Genomic DNA, 21664 nt, shown 5'->3' with positions numbered 1-21664 from the left:
ATTGAAGATTAGTTGTCCACATGTATCTGGGTTTGTTTTTGGACTCTATTCTGTTCCATTGATCAATATGTCTGTTTTTCTTCCAATACCATGTTGTTTTGATTACTGTAGCTTTGTAGTATTATCTGAAGTCCAGGAAGGTTTTGCCTCCTGCTTTGTTCTTTTTCCTCAGGATTGCTTTGGCAAATCTGGGTCTTTTATGGTTTTATATAAATTTTAGTATTATTTGTTCTAGTTCTGTGAAAAATGTCATAGGTAATTTGATAAGGATCACATTAAATCTGTTGATTGCTTTGGGCAGAATTGCCATTTCAATTATATTAATTTTTCCAATCCAAGAGCATGGGATATCTTTCCATTTCCTTGAATCATCTTTGATTTCCTTTATGAATGTTTTATAGTTCTCAGTGTATAAGCCTTTTGCCTCCTTGGTTAGGATTATTTCTATATATTCTATTTGTTTGATGCAATTTTAAACAGGATTTTTTTTTTTACTTTCTCTTTCTAATATTTCATTGTTATTGTAAAGAAATGTCACTGATTACTATATATTAATCTTGTATCCTACTACCTTGCTGAATTCGTTTATCAGTTCTAATAGTTTTTGTGTGGAGTCTTTAGGGTTTTCTGTATAGAGTATCATGTCATCTGCATATAATGACAATTTTACCTCTTCTTTCCAATTTGTATAGATTTTATTTCTTTTTCTTGTCTGATTGACATGGCTAGGACTTCCAGTACTATGCTGAATAGAAATGGTGAGAGTGATCATTCTTGTCCTGTCCCTGAATTTAGTGGGAAGGCTTTCAATTTTTCACCATTTATTATGTTGGCTGGGATATGTCATAAATAGCTTTTATGATGTTGAGATATGCTCCCTCTATACACACGTTGGTAAGAGTTTTTATCATGAATGGATGTTGAATTTTATCAAATACTTTTTCTGCATTTATTGAGATGATCATGTAAATTTGTCTTTTCTTTTTTGATGTGATGTATCATATTGATTGATATGCATATGTTGAACCATCCTTATGAACCTGGGGTGAATCCAGCTTGATTGTGGTGTAGCACCGTTTTTATGTGTTGTTGAATTCAGTTTGCTAATATCTTGTTGAAAATTTTTGTATCTATATTCATCAAAGATATTGGCATGTAATTTCTTTTTCTCTTTATTTTTTGTAGTCTTTGTCTGGTTTTTGGTATCAGGGTGATGTTGGCATCAAAGAGTGACTTTTGGAGTGTTCCTTCCTTTTCACTTTTCTGGAAGATTTTGAGAAGGATACATATAAGTTTTTTGTATGTTTGGTAGAATTAATTCCCTGGTGAAATCATCTGCTCCTGGACTTTTGTTTGCAGAACTTTTTTCTTGCAGAGTGTATTTCACTTCTACTGATTTGTCTGTTTAAATTATCCATTTCTTCTTGATTCAATTTTGGTTGGATGAATGTTTTTAGAAATGACCATTGCTTCTGGGTTGTCTGATTTGTGGGCATATAATTGTTCACAGTATTCTCTTATTGTATTTTGTATTTCTGCAGAATTGGTTGTTATTTCACCTCTCTCTCTTCAGAAAATATGAAAAATCTAAAATAAATACCCTAACCTACCACTTAAAAGAATTAGAAAAATAAGAACAAACAAAACCCACAGTCAGCAGAAGGAAAGAAATAAAAATCAGAAAGGAAATAAATAAAAGAGAGATAAAAAACAGAAAATATCAACAAAACAAAGAGCTGTTTTGTTGCAAATATTTTAAAAATTGACAAACCAATAGCAAGTTTAATCAAGAAGAAAAGAGAGAGGACCCAAATAAGGAAAATAGGAAAGAAGTGAAATAACAACTGATTCTGCAGAAATACAAAATACAATAAGAGAATACTGTGAACAATTATATGCCCACAAATCAGACAACCCAGAAGCAATGGTCATTTCTAAAAACATTCATCCAACCAAAATTGAATCAAGAAGAAATGGATAATTTAAACAGACAAATCAGTAGAAGTGAAATACACTCTGCAAGAAAAAAGTTCTGCAAACAAAAGTCCAGGAGCAGATGATTTCACCAGGGAATTAATTCTACCAAACATACAAAAAACTTATATGTATCCTTCTCAAAATCTTCCAGAAAAGTGAAAAGGAAGGAACACTCCAAAAGTCACTCTTTGATGCCAACATCACCCTGATACCAAAAACCAGACAAAGACTACAAAAAATAAAGAGAAAAAGAAATTACATGCCAATATCTTTGATGAATATAGATACAAAAATTTTCAACAAGATATTAGCAAACTGAATTCAACAACACATAAAAACGGTGCTACACCACAATCAAGCTGGATTCACCCCAGGTTCATAAGGATGGTTCAACATATGCATATCAATCAATATGATACATCACATCAAAAAAGAAAAGACAAATTTACATGATCATCTCAATAAATGCAGAAAAAGTATTTGATAAAATTCAACATCCATTCATGATAAAAACTCTTACCAACGTGTGTATAGAGGGAGCATATCTCAACATCATAAAAGCTATTTATGACATATCCCAGCCAACATAATAAATGGTGAAAAATTGAAAGCCTTCCCACTAAATTCAGGGACAGGACAAGAATGATCACTCTCACCATTTCTATTCAGCATAGTACTGGAAGTCCTAGCCATGTCAATCAGACAAGAAAAAGAAATAAAATCTATACAAATTGGAAAGAAGAGGTAAAATTGTCATTATATGCAGATGACATGATACTCTATACAGAAAACCCTAAAGACTCCACACAAAAACTATTAGAACTGATAAACGAATTCAGCAAGGTAGTAGGATACAAGATTAATATATAGTAATCAGTGACATTTCTTTACAATAACAATGAAATATTAGAAAGAGAAAGTAAAAAAAAAAATCCTGTTTAAAATTGCATCAAACAAATAGAATATATAGAAATAATCCTAACCAAGGAGGCAAAAGGCTTATACACTGAGAACTATAAAACATTCATAAAGGAAATCAAAGATGATTCAAGGAAATGGAAAGATATCTCATGCTCTTGGATTGGAAAAATTAATATAATTGAAATGGCAATTCTGCCCAAAGCAATCAACAGATTTAATGTGATCCTTATCAAATTACCTATGACATTTTTCACAGAACTAGAACAAATAATACTAAAATTTATATAAAACCATAAAAGACCCAGATTTGCCAAAGCAATCCTGAGGAAAAAGAACAAAGCAGGAGGCAAAACCTTCCTGGACTTCAGATAATACTACAAAGCTACAGTAATCAAAACAACATGGTATTGGAAGAAAAACAGACATATTGATCAATGGAACAGAATAGAGTCCAAAAACAAACCCAGATACATGTGGACAACTAATCTTCAATAAAGGAGGCAAGAATAAACAATAGAGAGAAGAATCTTTTCACCAAGTGGTGTTGGGAAATCTAGACAGCCCCATGTAAATCAATGAAGTTAGAACACTCTTTCACACCATCTACACAAATAAACTCAAAATGGCTTAAAAACTTAAATATAAGACCTGAGGCCCATAAAAGTCCTGGAAGAGAACAAAGGCAAACCATTCTCTAACATAAATTGTACCAATGTTTTCTTAGGTCAGTCTTTCAAGGCAATAGAAATAAAAGCAAAATTAACAAATGGGACCTAATCAAACTTATAAGCTTTTGCACAGCAAAGGAAACCATAAACAAAATGAAAAGGCAACCTAAGGAATGGAAGAAAATATTGCAAACAATGTGACCAACAAGGGTTTAATTCCCAAAATATGCAAACAACCCATACAACTCAATAACTAAAAATCAAACCAATTGAAAAAATGGGCAGAAGACCTAATAGACATTTCTCCAAAAAAGACATACAGAGAGCCACTAGTCACATGAAAAGACACTCAATGTCACTAATTATTAGAGAGATACAAATCAATACTACAGTGAGGTATCACTTCACACCTGTCAGAATGGCCGTCATTAAAAAGTCTACAAATAACAAATGCTGGAGGGGGTGTGGAGAAAAGGGAACCCTCTTACACTTTGGTGAGATTGTAAATTGATGCAGCCACTATGAAAAACAGTATAGAGGTTTCTTAAAAAAATAAAAATAGGGTTACCAAATGATCCACCAATCTCACTCCAAGGCATATATCCAGAGAAAACTCTAATTTGAAAAGATACATGCAGCCCAATGTTCATAGCGGCACTATTTACAATATGCAAGACATGAAAGCAACCTAAATGTCCATTGACAGATGAATGGATAAAGAAGATTTATATTTATATATATACATATAAAGTGGAATACTACTCAGCCATAAAAGAGAATAAAATAATGCCATTTGCAGCAACATAGATGGACCTAGAGATTATCATACTAAGTGAAGTAGGTCAGAAAGAGAAAAACAAATATCATGTAATATCACTTATATGTAGAATCTAAAATATGATACAAATGAACATATTTACAAAACAGAAACAGTCTCACAGATGTAGAAAACAAACTTATGGTTACCAAAAGGGAAAGTGGGTTGGGGAAGAATAAATTAGAAGATTGGGATTAGCAGATATAAATTACTATATATGAAATAGATAGGGACTTCCCCAGTGGCACAGTGGCTAAGAATCCGCCTGCCAATGCAGGAGACACGGGTTCAAGCCCTGGTCCCAGAAGATCCTGCATGCTGTGGAGCAACTAAACCTGTGTGCCACAACTATGAAGCCTGCATGCCACAACTACTAAAGCCCACACTCCTAGAACCCATGCTCCACAACAAGTCACCACAATGAGAAGCCCATGCACCACAATGAAGAGTAGCCCCTGCTTGCCACACCTAGAGAAAGCCCGTGCACAGCAACGAAGACCCAACACAGCCAAAAATAAAATATAAAATAAAATAAAATAGATAAACAACAAGGTCTCACTATATTGCACAGGGAACTATATTCAATATCCTGTAATAAACCATAATAAGAAAGAATATGGAAAAGATTGTATATATTCAGTCACATATATACATATATGTAACTGAATCACTTTGCTCTTCACCAGAAACTAACATCACATTGTAAATCAACTATACTCCAAAAAAAAAGGATCCACAACGCAATGTGTTGGGGGGCAGACTTAGGATATATTCAAGTCCCATACTCCCAGGTGAGTGACCCACAAACAGGAGAATAAGTACAATTGCAGAGGTTCTCCCAAAGGAGTGAGAGGCCAAATCCCCACTTCAGGCTCCCCAGATAAAAGGCCCAGCACTGAGAAGATGAGCCCTCAGAGCTCTGAAGGCCAACAGGGTTTATTTTGGGGGAGGTCAGAGGGCTGGGGGAAATAGAGACTTCACTATTAAAGGGTGCACACAAAATCTCACATGCTCCAGAACCCAGGGCAGAAGCAGTAATTTGATAAAAAGCCTGTGTCAGAACTATCTGCTAATCTTGGAGAGTGTTCCAGAGTAGCAGGAGGAAACTGCAGCTCATCTTGGGGACATAGACAAAAGTGGTAGCGCTTTGGGGGAGCTCCTTCTACCATGTGGACACTGGTTCTGGCAAGTGCCATTTTGGATTCCTACCCCTAGTAAATTAGCCTCAGGACCCAGCCCCACCCTAGCCCAATGGTCTGCAGGCTCCAGTGGGGGCCTGGGATGTCTCAGGCCAAGCAACTAACTGGGTGTGGACACAGTCCCTCCCACTAGCAGACAGCCTTCCTCAAAAGCCCCTGGGCCCACAGTTGCCTCTGGAAATGACCTTACCTGCCAGAAGGCCAATGACATGACCCCACACACAGTGCTGACTTCTAGACCCAAGACCCTGTGAGACACAGTTTCACCCCCAGTAGGCCCTGGGACCAGCTGGGCCTCATCCCACTCACCAGTGTCCTTTCTCTAGCCTCAGGCCAGGTCCATCACCCAGCATGGAGAAATCAGCTGCCAGAAAACCCCAGCTTCAAGTACGTAGACATGGCCCACTCACCAATAGGTCAGGCCCTGCCCTGGAAACAGCAGGGCCCTGACCTCACCCACTATCAGGCCAAAACAAACTTCAAGACACCCTGGGCACCATACCCAGCTGTGTCAAGAACTGACACCAACCACCAGTGAAGTGATACTAGCTCTGGGACCCCTGAGCAGAGCAACCAGATCCCAGGATATAACTCTGCCTATCAGTAGGCTGCTACTAGCCCTAGGACCTGACTTCACCAACCAGTGGGTAGGCAATAACCCCAGTGTCTCCTGGATGCTGACTTTGCCCACCAGCAACCCAGCACTAGCCCAGGGGCTCCCTGGGATTCTGCAGTTGTCTGCCTACTGACTCAGTGCTGACAGCCAGTAGCCAGCATCCTCTGCACAAGGCAGAGACTAGCAACCAACTGGACTGGGGACCAATAAACCTATCAGACTGCCCGCATAGTCAGCCCACCACAACAGAAAGACCCATGCAGCACTTATAGGGAAAATCCCTAGCGTATATAGCTCAGATGATGATAGGGAACATGCTCCTGGGACAAACTGAACATCTTCTACTACAGACCACTTCTCCAAGGTTAGCAAATGTAATGAACCCACCAGATAAATAAAAGTAAAAACATCAACTTAGGCAAAATGAGATGAGAGGGAACATGTTCCAAATGAAGGAACAAGATAAAACCCCAGACAAAGAACAAAGTTAAGTGGAGATAGGCTATCTAACTGAGAAAAAGTTCAGGGTAATAATCATAAAGATGATCAAAGAACTTGGGGGAAGAATGGATAGACAGAGTGAGAGGTTAGAAGTTTTAACAAAGAGTTAGAAAACAAAGAACAACTAAAGATGAAGAATACAATAACTGAAATGAAAAATACTCTAGAAGGAATCAATAACAGACTAAATGATACAGAGGAACAGATCAGCAAGCTGGAAGACAGAGTAGTGGAAATCACTGCTGCTGAACAGAAAAAAGAGAAAAGAATGAAAGGAAATGAAGACTGTTTAAGGGACGTCTGGACAAAATTAAGTACAATCATATTCACATTTTTTTGTACTGAGCTTTTTATTGTTTTCTTCCTCCCTTTTAATTATTCAAGCAATGCAAGAATAGATTCTTTATGTAAAAAATTAAAACAAATTCCAACAATAGGAAAAAAAGCAAAGGTCCTGAATTCTTTTATCTTCTTAATTCCTTCCCCAGAACTGCCACTGCAGTTGTTTTGTTGTATATTTCTCTAGACCTTTTCCTTTATTTTACAAAAACAAAACAAACACATAAATGCACATACAATCTTAAATATACTGATAGCTTATTTCCTTCTGGCCTGCAGAGTCTCTGCTGAAACTCTCACTGCTGTGGCCTCTCCTGTTGCAGAGCACAGGCTCTGGATGCACAGGCTCAGCGGCCATGGCTCATGGGCCCAGCCGCTCCATGGCATGTGGGATCTTCCCAGACTGGGGCATGAACACATATCCCCTGCATCGGCAGACGAACTCTCAACCACTGTGCCACCAGGGAAGCCCGCCCTTTCTGCTTTTGATATCCTCTCATTATCCTTGATTTTTGCCATTTTAATTACAATGTGTCTTGGTGTGTTTCTGTTTAGCTTAATCCTGTAAGGGACTCTGCATTTCCTGGACTTGGGTGACTATTTTCTTTCCTAAGTTAGGGAAGTTTTCAGTAATCATATTCACATTTTAAAAGTCTCAGAAAGAGAAGCAAGAAAGGATGAGAACATATTTGAAGACAAAATAACTGAAAACTCCCCTAACTTAAGAACAGAAATTGTCACCCAAGTCCAGGAAATGCAGAGACCCCCTTATGGGATTAAACTAAAGAGAAACACACAAAGACACATTGTAATTAAAATGGCAAAAATTAAGGATAATGAGAGGATATCAAAAGCAGAAAAGGAAAAGCAACAAATAACACACAAGGGAACTTCCATAAGCCTATCAGCTGACTTTTCAACAGAGACTCTGCAAGCCAGAAGGGAGTAACACAATATATTCAGAGTGATGAAAGGGAAAAGCCTACAACCAATAATACTCTACACAGCAAGGCACTCATTCAGATCTGATGGAGAGATCAAAGCTTTACAGATAAGCCAAACTAAAATAGTTCAGCACCAACAAACCAGATTTACAAGAAATGATGAAGGAACTTCTCTAAGTGAAAAAGAAAAGGCTACAACTAGAAACATAAACATCATGAAATTAAAGGTAAACATAGAGTAAAGGTAGGAAATCATCCAAGCAAAAAGCTAGTAGGAAGGTTAAAAGACAGAAGTAGTAAAATCTTCTATATCCACAATAAGCAGTTAAGGAATACACAAATTAATTAGATGTAAAGTATGATATTAAAAAGAGTAATCATGAGGGGAGGGGAATACAAATGCAGGGTTGTTAAAATGCACTTGAAATTAAGAGATCAGCAAGTTAAAACATCATATAGGTAGATAAATAGATATAGATAGATGATAGATAGATAGGTGATATATAGATAGATAGATGTTAGATAGATAGGTGACAGGTAGATAGATAGATGATAGATAGATTGCTATATATAAGCGTCATAGTAACTATATATCAAAAATCTTTAATAGGGACACACACAAAAATGAGAAAGGAATCCAAACATAAGACTAAAGATACTCATTACATCACAAGAGAGGAGAACAAAAGAAGAATAAAGGGAAAAAAGACCTACAAAAACAACCCCCAACTAATTAACAAAATGGCAATAAGAACATATGCATCAATAATTAACTGTAAATGGACTAAAGGTTCCAATAAAAAGACATAGAGTTGTTGAATGGATACAAAAACAAGACGTGTATGTATGCTGCCTGCAAGAGACTCACTTCAGAGTTAAAGAAAAAAAGAGACTAACATTGAGAGGATAGAAAAGCTTTTCCATGAAAATGAAAATCAAAAACAGCCAGTGGAGCAATACTTATATGACACAAAATCGACTGTAAAATAAAGAGTGTTACAAGAGACAAGGAATGACATTACATAATAATCAAGGGATAAAAGGAAACCATAAACAAGATGAAAAGACAGCCCTCAGAGTGGGAGAAAATATTTGCAAATGAAGCAACTGACAAAGGATTAATCTCCAAAATTTACAAGCAGCTCACGCAGCTTAATATCAAAAAAACAAACAACGCAATCCAAAAATGGACAGAAGACCTAAATAGACATTTCTCCAAAGAAGATATACGGATTGCCAACAAACACATGAAAGAATGTTCAACATCATTAATCATTAGAGAGATGCAAATCAAAACTACAATGAGATATCATCTCACACTGGTCAGAATGGCCATCGTCAAAAACTCTATAAACAATAAATGTTGGAGAGGCTGTGGAGAAAACGGTGCACTCTTGCGCTGTTGGTGGGAATGAAATTTGATACAGCCACTATGGAGAATAACATGGAGGTTCCTTAAAAAACTAAAAATAGAACTATGACCCAGCAATCCCACTACTGGGCATATACCCTGAGAAAACCATAACTCAAAAAGAGTCATGTACCATAATGTTCATTGCAGCTCTATTTACAATGGCAAGAACATGGAAGCAACCTAAGTATCTATCAACAGATGAATGGATAAAGAAGATATGGCACATATATACAATGGAATATTACTCAGCCATAAAAAGAAATGGAATTGAGTTATTTGTAGTGAGGTGGATGGACTTGGAGTCTGTCATACAGAGTGAAGTAAGTCAGAAAGAGAAAAACAAATACTGTTTGCTAACATATATATATGGAATCTAAAAACAAAACAAAACAAAAAGGTCATGAAGAACCTAGGGGCAAGATGGGAATAAAGACGCAGACCTACTAGAGAATGGACTTGAGGACACGGGGAGGGGGAAGGGTAAGCTGGGACAAAGTGAGAGAGTGGCATGGACATATAAACACTATGAAATGTAAAATAGATAGCTTTTGGGAAGCAGATGCATAACACAGGGAGATCATCTCGGTGTTTTGTGACCACCTAGAGGGGTGGGATAGGGAGGATGGGAGGGAGGGAAATACAAGAGGGAAGAGATATAGGGATATATGTATATGTATAACGGATTCACTTTGTTATAAAGTAGAAAGTAACACACCACTGTAAAGTAACTATACTCCAATAAAGATGTTAAAAAAAATAATCAAGGGATCAATCCAAGAAGATATAAGAATCATAAATCCATATGCATCCAACATAGGAGTACTAACTACATAAAGAAAATATTAACAAACATAAAGGGAGAAATTGAAAGTACCACAATAATAGTAGGGGATTTTAACACCCCATTTATATAACTGGACAGATCATTCAGACAGAAAATCAATAAGCGAGCACTAGCCTTAAATGGCACATTAGACCAGAGGATTTAATAAATACATATATAGAACATTCCATCTGAAAGTAGATTACACATTCTATTTCAGTGCACATGGAGCATTCTGCACGGTAGACCACATGCTAGGCCACAAAACAAGCCTCAATAAATTTGAGATAATTGAAATCATGCCAAACATCTTTTCCAACCACAAGACTATGAGACTATAAATCAACTATTAGGAAAAAAACTGCAAAATAAAAAACCAACAAACAGGTGGAGACTAAATTATATGCTACTAACAACCAATGGATCACTGAATAAATCAAACAAATACCTGGACAATAACACAAACACAATGATCCAAAATCTTTGGGAGGTAGCAAGAACAGTTCTAAGAGGGAAGTTTATGGTGATACAGAATTACCTCAGGAAACAAGAAAAATATCAAGTAAACAACCTAATCTTAAACCTAAAAGAGCTAGAAAAAGAACAAACAAAGCCAAAAGTTAATGGACGAAAATAAGTAATAATCAGAACAGAAATAAATGAAATAGAGACTTAAAAAAAAAGTAGAAAAGATCAATTAACCTAAAAGATGGTTCTTTGAAAAGGTAAACAAAACTGATAAACTTTTAGCCAGATTCATCAAGAGAAAAGGGGAGAGGGCCCAAATTAATAAAATCAGAAAAGAAAAAATTACAACCAACATCACAAAAATCCAAAGGACAATAAAGACTACTACAAACAATTTTATTCCCATAAAATGGACAAATTCCTGAAAACTTACAGTGTCCTAAGACTAAACCAGGAAGAAATAGAAAATAAGAACACACCAACTACAGTAATGGAATTGAATCAGTAATTAAAAAAAAAAAAAAACTCCCAACAAACAATATTCCAGAACCAGGTAGCTTCATAGGTGAATTCTACCAAACATTTAGAGAAGAGTTAATACCTGTCCTTCTCAAACTATTCCAAAAATTTGCAGAGGAAGAAACACTTATGAACTCATTCTATGAGGCTGTCATCACCCTGATACCAAACCAGAAAAAAAAGATATCAAACAAAAAAAGAAAATTACAGACCAGTATTACTAATGAATATAGACACAAAAATCCTCAGCAAAATACTAGCAAACTGAATCCAACAACACATCAAAAGGATCATACACCATGATCTAATGGGATTTATTCCAGGGATGTAAGGACTTTTCAATATCCACACATCAATCAATGTGATACACTACATTAACAAATTGAATAAAAACCATATGATTGTCTCAATAGATGCAGGAAAACTTTTGAGAAAATTCAACACTCACTTATGATAAAAACTCTCCAGAAAGTGGGCATAGATGGAACATACTTCAACATAATAAAGGCCATATGTGACAAATCCACAGCTAACATACTTAATGGTGAAAAAGTGAAAGCATTTCCTCTAAGATCAGGAACAAGACAAGGTTGCCCATTCCTGCCAGTTTTATTTAAGATAGTATTGGAAGTCCTAGGCACAGCAATCAGACAGGAAAAGTAAATAAAAGGAATCCGAGTTGGAAAGGAAGAAGTTGAAATGTCACCATTTGCCAATATCATGACACTCTACATAGAAAATCCTAAAGATGACACCAAAAATTAATAGAGCTCATGAAGGAATTCAGTAAAGTTGCAGGATACAAAATCAATACACAAAAATCAGTTGCATTTCTATACACTATCAATGAACTATCAGAAAGATCAATCGAGGAAACTACCCCACTTAAAATTACATCAAAATGAATAAAATACCTAGGAATAAAAAATACCTAGGAATAAAATACCAAGGAAGCAAAAGACTTATATTCAGAAAACTATAAGACACTGTTGAAAGAAATTGAAGACAACACAAATGGAAAGGTATGCCATGTTCATGGATTGGAAGAATTAATATTGTTAAAATGACCATATTACTCAAGGCAATCTATAAATTCAATGCAACCTCTATCAATATATCAAGGGCATTTTTTTCACAGAACTTGAACTGGTAATCCTAAAATTATATGAAAACACAAATATGCCAAATAGCAAAAACAATCTTGAGAGAGAACAGAGTTAGAAGAATCACACTCCCTAACTTCAGACTATATTACAAAGTTACAGTAATAAAAACAGTATGGTATTTAACAAAATATTGTAAACAAACTACACTCAAAACAAATAAAATAAAATAACCAGGCTTCCCTGGTGGCTCAGTGGTTGAGAGTCCACCTGCCGATGCAGGGGACACGGGTCCGTGCCCTGGTCCGGGAAGATCCCACATGCCGTGGAGTGGCTAGGTCCATGAGCCATGGCCACTGAGCCTGCGTGTCTGGAGCCTGTGCTCTGCAACAGGAGAGGCCACAACGGTGAGAGGCCCACATACCACACACACACAAAAAAGTATGGTACTGGCACAAAAATAACATGTAAATCACCGGAACAGAATAGAGGGCCCAGAAATAAACCCTATGATCAATTAATCTATGTCAAGAATGCAAGAATATACAGTGGGGAAAAGACAGCCTCTTCAATAAGGGGTGCTGGGAATTGGACAGCTACATGTAAAAGAATGAAATCAGAAGATTCTCTAACTTCATATATAAAAATTAACTCAAGATGTATTAAAGACATAAACGTAAGATCAGAAACCCTAAAATTCCAAGAAGAAAACATACACACAATACCTTTTAACATAAGTCATAGCATTATTAGCACTGTTTTTAGACCTGTCTCCTAAAACAAAGGAAATAAAAGCAAAACTAAATAAATGGAACATAATTAAACTTAAAAGCTTTTGCACAGCAAAGGAAACCATCAACAAAATGAAAAGTTAACCTACTTAATTGGAGAAAACTTTTACAAATGATATGACCAATAAAGAGTTAATATCCAAAATATATAAACAGTACATACAACTCAACATTTAAAAAAAACTCAGTTAAAACTTAAGCAGGGGCTTCCCTGGTGGCGCAGTGGTTGAGAGTCCACCTGCCGATGCAGGGGACAAGGGTTCGTGCCCCGGTCCGGGAAGATCCCATGTGCCGTGGAGCAGCTGGGTCCGTGAGCCATGGTCGCAGAGCCTGCGCGTCCAGAGCCTGTGCTCCGCAATAGGAGAGGCCACAACAGTGAGAGACCCACGTACTGCAAAAAAAAAAACAAACAAACAAAAAACAGAAAAAAAACTTAGGCAGAAGATGTAAATAGACATTTTTCCAAAAACATTCAGATTGCCAACAGGAAGATGAAAACATGCTCAACGTTACTAATTATCAGAGAAATGCAAATCAAAAACACAATGAGTTATCACCTCACTCCAGTCAGAATGGCTATCTTAAAAATGTCGACAGATCGTAAATACTAGAGAGGTTGTGGATAAAAGAGAATGCTCTTACACTGTTGGTAGGAATACAGATTGGTGCTGCCACTGTCTAAAACAATATAGAGGCTTCTCACAAAACTAAAAATAGAACAACTATATGACACAGCAATTCCACTCCTTACTATATATCTGAAAAACATACTAATCCATAAAGAGACATGAACCCCAATGCTCATAGCAGCATTATTTACAATAGCCAAGATAAGGAAGAAACCTAAGTGTCTAGCAAGAGATGACTGGATAAATAAGATGAGATATGTTTACACACACACACACACACACACACACACACACACACACAGTGGAATACTACTCAGCCATAACATAGAATGAAATTTTGTGACTTGCAACAACATTGATGGATTGCAGGGTATTATGCTAAGTGAAATAAGTCAGACAGAGAAAGTCAAATACTGTGTAATATCACTTACATGTGGAATCAAAAAAGTACAACAAACAAGTGAATGTTACAAAAAAGAAACAGACTCATAGATATAGACAATAGATAGTGGTTACCATTGGGGAGAAGGAAGAGGGGAGGGTCAAGATAGGCATAAGGGATTAAGTGTTACAAAATACTATGTATAAAATTAATAAGCTACAAGGATATATTTACAGCACAGTGAAATACAGCCAATATTTTATAATACTGTAAATGGAATAAAATCTTTAAAAATTGTGAATCACTACGTTGTACACCCAACATTTGAATAATATTGTACATCAATTATACCTCAATTTAAAAATATTTTCTAAAAAATACTAAACAAATTCCTCATAAAATATTGAAAAAAAAATAGAGGATGAAATACTGCCAAATTCAGTCTATGAGGCCACCTACCATGATACCAAAATCAGACAAAGATACTACAAAAAAAGAAATTACAGGCCAATACATCTGATGAATATTGATGCAAAAATACTCAACAAAATATTAGGAAACCAAATTTAACAGTTTATAAAAGGAATATACATCATGATTAAGTGGGATGGTCCAATATTTGCAAATCGATCAATATGATACTTTAACAAATGAAAGGATAAAAATTAAATGATCATCTTAATAGATATAGAAAAAGCTTTTGATAAAATTAAATATCCATTCATAGTTTAAAAAAAAAAAAAACTCTTCAAGTTGGTATAGAGGGAACACATCCCAACTATAAAGGCCATTTACAACAAACCAACAGCCAACATCATATTCAGTGGTAAAAAGCTGAAATTCTTCCCACTAAAATTGAGAACAGATGAGAGTGACCACACTCACCACTTCAATTTAACATAGCGTTTGAAATCTAGCCACAGCCATCAGACTAGAAAAAGAGATAAAAGGCATGCAAATAGGTAGGGAAGAAATAAAATAGTCACTATTTGCTGATGAAATGTTACGATATATAGAAAACTCTAAATTCTCCACCAAAAAACAAAATCTATTAGACCTAGAAAATGAATTCAGTATTGGTGCAGGATATAAGATTACAAGCATATAAAAATCTGTTGCTTTTCTATATGATAATGAAATATCAGAAAGAGAAAGAAAACAATCCTGCTTAATACTGCATCAAAAAATAAAATACCTAGGAATAAATTTAAAGAGGTGAAAGACCTATACTCTGAAAATGACAAAACATTGATGAAGAAAATTGATGATGATACAAAGAAATGGAAAGATATCCTGCACTCTTGGATTGGAAGAATATTGTTAAAAGTACCGTACTACCCAAAATAATCTCTAGATTTAATGCAAACCCTATGAAATATCTATGACATTTTTCAAAGAACTTGAACAAATAATCCTAAAACTTATATGAAAGCACAAAAGATCCTAAATTGCCAGAGCATCTTAGAGAAAAAGAAAAAAGAATGAAGCTGGAGGTATCAAGCTCTCTAACTTCAGACTATACTGTACTACAAAGCTACAGTAATCAAAACAGCATGGTACCAGCAGAAAAACAGACTTATAGAACAATGAAACAGAATAGAGACTCCAGAAATAAATCTACACACTTATGGTCAATTAATCTACAGCAAAGTGGTTAAGAATATACAAAGGAAAAGTTATTCTCTTCAATAAGTGGTGTTGGGAAAACTGGACAGCTACATGTAAAAAAATGAGATTAGAACATTTCTTCACACCGTATATAAAAATAAACTCAAAATGGAGTAAAGACATAAATATAAGACCTGAAACAATAAAACTCTGAGAAGACAACATAGGCAGGATAATCTTTGAAATAAATCATAGCAATAGTTTTTGGATAAGTCTCCTAAGGCAAAAGAAATTAAAGCAAAAATATTTCAATGGAACCTAATTAAACTTAAAAGCTTTTGCACACCAAAGGAAACCACCCACAAAATGAAAACACAACCTATTGAAAGGGAGAAAATATATGCAAATGATGTGACCAATAAAGGGTTAATATCCAAAATATACATACAGTACATACAACTCAATATCAAAACAACAGACAACAGGATATTTAAATGGCAGAAGACCTGAATAGACATTTTTCCAAAGAAGACAAACAGACAGCCAACAGGTACATGAAGAAATGGTACATTACTAATCATCAGAGAAATGCAAACCAAACCTCACACCTGTAAAATGGCTACTATCAAAATGTCTACAAATAACAAATGTTGATGAGGATGTGGAGAAAAAGGAACCCTAGTATACTGTTGGTGGGAATATAAATTGGTGTAGCCACTGTAGAAAACAGTATGGAGTTTAAAAAGTACTAAAAATAGATCTACTATATTATCCAGCAATTCCACTTCTGGTTATATGATAAAGAAAACTAAAACATTAATTTGAAAAGATACATACACCCCAATGTTTATAGCAGCATTATGGACAATAGATAAGATATGGAAGCAAACTAAGTGCCCATCGACAGATGAATGGATAAAGAAGACGTGATATATATATATATATACACACACACACAATGGAATATTATCCAGCCCATAAAAAAGAATGAGGATCTTGGGAGATGCAGGCACCTAGCACAGGAGTCCTGGGATGAGAAACGGGATGAAATGGCACATGGACAAGGATGGTGCTGAGTGGCATTGAGGTGACTGCAGTGGTGCAACAGTGAGAAGTGGTTGAGGTGAGCAGGTCTTTTGAAGTTCCTGCTAGCAAGGCTTCTGACATCTTTGCCTGGTCTTGGTGCTCTGGCCTGATGTCAGTCTTGAGCCTGAGGTGGGAGAGCCAATTTCAGGACATTGGACCACCAGAGACCTCCGGGCCCCATGTAATATCAGTCAGTGAGAGATCTCTCAGAGATCTCCGTCTCAATGATAAGACCCAGCTCTACCCAACTACCAGCAAGCTCCAGTGCTGGACACCCCATACCAAACAACTAGCAAGAAAGGAATGCAACCCCACCCATTAGCAGAGAGGCTGCCTAAAATCATAATAAGTTCACACCCCAAAACATACCACCAGATGCAACCCTGTCCACTGAAAAGACAAAATCCAGCATCATGCACCACAATACAGGCATCAGTCCACAACACCAGGAAACCTAAACAACCCACTGAACCAACCTTAGCCACCGGGGGCAGACAACAGTAATAAGAGGAACTACAAACATACAGCCTGTGAAAAGGAGACCCCAACACAGTAAGTTAAACAAAGTGAGAAGACAAAGAAATATGCAGCAGATGAAGGAGTAAGGTAAAAACCCACCAGACCAAACAAATGAAGAAGAAATAGGCAGACTACCCGAAAAAGAATTCAGAGTAATAATAGTGAAGAAGATGGAATATCTCAGAAAGGTAATGGAGAAAATAGAGGAAACGTTTAACAAGAAGCTAGAAGAACTAAAGAGCAAACACACAATGATGAACAACACAATAAATGAAATTAAAATTTCTCTAGAAGGAATCAATAGAAGAATAACTGAGGCAGAAGAACGCATAAGTGACCTGGAAGATAAAAGAGTGGAAATAACTACTGCAGATCATAATAAAGAAAAAAGAATGAAACGAGTTGAGGACAGTCTCAGAGACATCTGGGGCAACATTAAACACACCAACATTCAAATTACAGGGGTCCCAGAAGAATAGGAGAATAAAAAGTGTCTAAGAAAATATTTGAAGAGCTTATAGTTGAAAACTTCCCTAACATGGGAAAGAAATAGTCCAAGTCCAGGAAGTGCAGAGAGTCCCATACAGGATAAATCCAAGGAGAAACACACCAAGACACATATTAATCAAACTATCAAAAATTATATACAAAGAAGCAATATTAAAAGCAGCAAGGGAAAAGCAAAACAATACAATACAAGGGAAATCCCCATAAGCTTAACAACTGATCTTTCAGAAGAAACTCTGCAAGCCAGAAGGGTGTGGCAAGACATATTTAAAGTGATGAAAGGGAAAAGCCTACAACCAAGATTCCTCTACACAACAAGGATCTCATTCAGATTTGATGGAGAAATTAAAATCTTTACAGACAAGCAAAAGTTAAGGGAATTCAGCATCACAAAACCAGCTTTAAAACAAGGAACTTCTCTAGGCAGGAAATACAAGAGAAGGAAAAGACCCACAAAAACAAACCCCAAACAATTAAGAAAATGGTAATAGGAACATGCATATCAATAATTACCTTAAATGTAAATGGATTAAATGCTCCAACCAAAAGACATAGACTGGCTGAATGAATACAAAAACAAGAACTGTATATATACTGTCTACAAGAGACCCATTTCAGACCAGGGGACCCATACAGACTGAAAGTGAGAGGATAGAAAAAGTATTTCATGCAAATGCAAGTCAAAAGAAAGCTGGAGTAGCAATTCTCATATCAGACAAAATAGACTTTAAAATAAAGACTATTACAAGAGACAAAGAAAGACACTACATAATGATCAAGGGATGAATCCAAGAAGAAGATATAACACTTGTAAATATGTATGCACCCCACATAGAAGCACCTCAATACATAAGGCAAACACTAACAGCCATAACAGGGGAAATCGACAGTAACATAATAATAGTAGGGGACTTTAACACCTCACTTTCACCAATGGACAGATCAACCAAAATGAAAATAAATAAGGAAACATTAGCCTTAAATGATGCATTAAACAAGATGGATTTAATTGATATTTAAAGGACATTCCATCCAAAAACAACAGAATACACTTTCTTCTCAACTGCTAATGGAACATTCTCCAAGACAGATCATATTTTGGGTCACATATCATGTCTTGGTAAATTTAAGAAAATTGAAATTGTATCAAGTATCTTTTCCGACCACAACACTATGAGACCAGATATCAATTACATGAAATAAAACTGTAAAAAACACAAACACATGGAGGCTAAACAATACACTACTAAATAACCAAGAGATCACTGAAGAAATCAAAGAGGAAAGCAAAAAGTACCTAGAAACAAATGACAATGAAAACACGACGACCCAAACCTATGGGATACAGTAAAAGCAGCTCTAAGATGGAATTTTACAGTAATACAATCCTATCTCAAGAAACAAGAAAAATCTCTAATAAACCACCTAACCTTACACCTAAAGCAATAAAAGAAAGAAGAACAAAAAACACCAAAGTTAGCAGAATGAAAGAAATCATAAAGATCAGATCAGAAGTAAATGAAAAAGAAATGAAGGAAATAATAGCAAAGATCAATAAAACTAAAAGCTGGCTGTTTGAGAAGATAAACAAAATTGATAAACCATTAGTCAGACTCATCAAGAAAAAAAAGGGAGAAGATGCAAATCAACAAAATTAGAAACGAAAAAGGAGAAGTAAAAACTGACCCTCCAGAAATACAAAGGATCATGAAAGAGTACTACAAGAAACTATATGCCAATAAAATGGACAGCATGGAAGAAATGGACAAATTCTTCAAAAAGCACAACATTCCAAGACAGAAACAGGAAGAAATACAAAATGTAAACAGACCACTCACAAGCAAGGAAATTGAAACTGTGATTAAAAATCTTCCAATAAACAAAAGCCCAGGACCAGATGGCTTTAGGGACGAATTGCATCAAATATTTAGAGAAGAGCTAACAACTATCCTCAAAGTCTTCCAAAATATAGTGGACGGAGGAATACTCCCAAACTCATTCTATAAGACCATCATCACACTGATACCAAAACCAGATAAAGATGTCACAAAGAAAGAAAACTACAGGCCAATATCACTGATGAACATAGATGTAAAATTCTCAACAAATACCAGCAAACAGAATCCAACAGCACACTAAAAGGGTCATACAACATGATCAAGTGGGGTTTATCCCAGGAATGCAAGGATTCATCAATATATGCAAATCAATCAATGTGATACACCATATTAACAAATTGAAGGATAAAAACCATATGATCATCTCAATAGATGCAGAAAAATCTGTTGACAAATTACAACAAGGATTTATGATAAAATACTCCAGAAAGTAGGCATAGAGGGAACCTACCTCAACATAATAAAGGCTATATATGACAAACCCACAGCCAACATCATTCTCAAGGGTGAAAAACTGAAACCATTTCCTCTAAGATTCGGAACAAGACAAGGTTGCCCACTCTCACCGCTATTATTCAACATTGTTTTGGAAGTTTTAGCTGCAGCAATCACAGAAGAAAAAGAAATAAAAGGAATCCAAATCGGAACAAGAAGTAAAAGTGTCAATGTTTTCAGATGACATGATACTGTACATAGAGAATCCTAGAGAGGCTAACAGAAAACTACTAGAGTTAATAAATGAATTTGGTAAAGTAGCAGGATACAAAATTAATACACAGAAATCTCTTACATTCCTATACACTAATTATGAAAACCTGAAGAGAAATTAAGGAAACACTCCCATTTAACATTGCAAGAAAAAGAGTAAAATATCTAGGAATAAACCTACCTAAGGAGACAAAAGACCTGTATGCAGAAAACTATAAGACACTGATGAAAGAAATTAAAGATGATACAAACAGATGGAGAGATATACCATGTTCTTGGATTGGAAGAATCAACAGTGTGAAAATGACTATACTACCCAAAGCACTACCAATGGCATTTGTCACAGACCTAGAACAAAAAATACACAATTTGTATGGAAAACTCAAAAGACCCTGAATAGCCAAAGCAATCTTGAGAAAGTAAAATGGAGCTGGAGGAATCAGGCTCTCTGACTTCAGACTATACTACAAAGCTACAGTAATCAAGACAGTATGGCACTGGCCCCAAAACAGAAATATACATCAATGGAAGAGGATAGAAAGCCCAGAGATAAACCAATGCACATGTGGTCACCTTATCTTTCATAAAGGAGGCAAGAATATAAGATGGTGAAAAGACAGCCTCCTTAATAAACTGTGCTGGGAAAACTGGACAGCATGAAAAGAATGAAATTAGAACACTTCTTAACACCATACACACACGAAAAATCTCAAAATGGATTAAAGGCCTAAATGTAAGGCCAGACACTATAAAACTCTTAGAGGAAAACATAGGCAGAACACTCTATGACATAAATCACAGCAAGATCCTTTTTGACCTACCTCCTAGGGAAATGGAAATAAATACAAAAATAAACAAATGGGGCCTAATGAAACTTAAAAGGTTTTGCACAGCAAAGGAAACCATAAACAAGATGAAAAGACAACCCTCAGAATGAGAGAAAATATTTCCAAATGAAGCAACTGACAAAGGATTAATCTCCAAAATATACAAGCAGCTCAATATCTAAAATCCAAAAACCCCAATTCAAAAATGGTAAGAAGACTTAAATATACATTTTTCCAAAGAAGATATACAGATTGCCAACAAACCCATGAACGGATGCTCAACATCACTAATCATTAGAGAAATGCAAATCAAAACTACAATGAGATATCATCTCACACTGGTCAGAATGGCCATCATCAAAAAATCTACAAACAATAAATGCTGGAGAGGGTGTGGAGA

This window comes from Leucopleurus acutus (genome assembly GCF_964270905.1).
Source record: "Leucopleurus acutus genome assembly, chromosome: 1".
NCBI lineage: Eukaryota > Metazoa > Chordata > Mammalia > Artiodactyla > Delphinidae > Leucopleurus > Leucopleurus acutus.
This window is presented reverse-complemented; position numbering follows the sequence as displayed.